The sequence below is a fragment of the Humulus lupulus genome, chromosome 2 (genome assembly GCF_963169125.1).
Source record: "Humulus lupulus chromosome 2, drHumLupu1.1, whole genome shotgun sequence".
NCBI lineage: Eukaryota > Viridiplantae > Streptophyta > Magnoliopsida > Rosales > Cannabaceae > Humulus > Humulus lupulus.
The window spans coordinates 137173877-137175217 of record NC_084794.1 but is presented as its reverse complement, the minus strand read 5'-3'; the positions used below and the strand labels follow the sequence as shown (position 1 = coordinate 137175217).

General features: G+C 35.3%; 1 non-coding gene across 1 annotated transcript; it reads left to right on the top strand.

The window, feature by feature from the left end:
• The first annotated feature begins 903 nt into the window (after positions 1-903).
• On the top strand, positions 904-1010 carry LOC133820503 (small nucleolar RNA R71). The gene has a single exon (XR_009886911.1). It is a non-coding gene; the product is annotated as a small nucleolar RNA R71 (small nucleolar RNA).
• The last annotated feature ends 331 nt before the right edge of the window (positions 1011-1341 follow it).

Below are 1341 nucleotides of genomic sequence, written 5' to 3'. Positions count from 1 at the left end.
TTAGAACTAGAAGGCTGACTCTTTTCTTTTTCTTTTTCGTTTTCAACCTCGGGTATGTAATCGGGTTTGACAATTTTCTTTCCAGACCTAAGAGTTGAAATTGATTTGACTTCTCCATTATGACTAGACTTTCCTATCTCATATTGACCTTTTGGATTAGGGATAGGTTGACTAGGGAATGTTCCTTTTTCTCTATCAGCTAAAGCAGTGGCGAGTTGTCCTACTTGTGTCTCGAGTTTGGTAATAGATTGAGATTGATTTTGTAGGATTTGTTGGGTGGATTGCATAAATTGTTGTAAAGTATCTTCTAAGGAAGGTTTTCTTTGTTGCGGATATGGTTGATTTTGTGGGGCATGAGCTTGGTTTTGTGTGTTGTATTGGTGCCCTTGATTCATTTGGGGTTGGTTTTGTCTCCATGAAAAGTTCGGATGGTTTCTCCAATTTGGATTGTAGGTGGACGAAAATGGGCTATCATTTGGTTTCCCATAAGAATGAAGAGCATTGGCCTCCTCAGAAAAGGCTTCTTGGTAGGAAGGGCATGATTGGGCATTATGGCAAGGACTAGAACATATAGAACAAACATCTTTTCTAGGTTGAATTGGAGAGTTTATAGTTTGGCTTATGGCTAAAGCTTCTACTTTTCTCGCTAATTTGTCTAAGGATGTTCTTAAGTCTAATTCTTCTTTTACTTCATACCTTCCTCCTCTTTTTGGTGAATTAGTTGACCTAGACCTAGGATCAAAATAATTCCATTGTTGTGAATTGACAGATAAATCTTCAAGGGCGTCCCACGCCTCTTGTCCTTGAAATTTTAAAAATTTTCCAGTATGCATAGATTGAATCATTTGACGATTAGAGGGAGTCAAACCATCATAAAAATATTTTACAAGTCTCCATTTTTCAAAACCATGATGAGGACATTTTAATAATAAATCTTTAAATCTTTCCCAACATTCATAAAACTCTTCATTATCTTTTTGAAAAAACTCGGAGATTTCTCTCCTTAGACTATCAGTTTTAGACATAGGAAAAAATTTCAGTAAGAATTTATTATAAAGTTGATCCCAAGTAGTTATAGACCCCGTGGGAAGGGAATTTAACCAAGCTTTTGATTTGTCTTTTAATGAAAAAGGGAACAATCTTAGTTTGACCGACTCATCAGAAAAATTTTGAAATTTAAATGTTGAGCAAATTTCTAAGAAATCTTTGACATGCATGTAAGGATCCTCTCTATCTAACCCATAAAAAGATGGCAATAATTGAATGATTGCGGGTTTAAGCTCAAAATGAGTAGCAGAAGTAGTAGGTAAAACAATGCATGAAGGAGCATTAGATGAAATA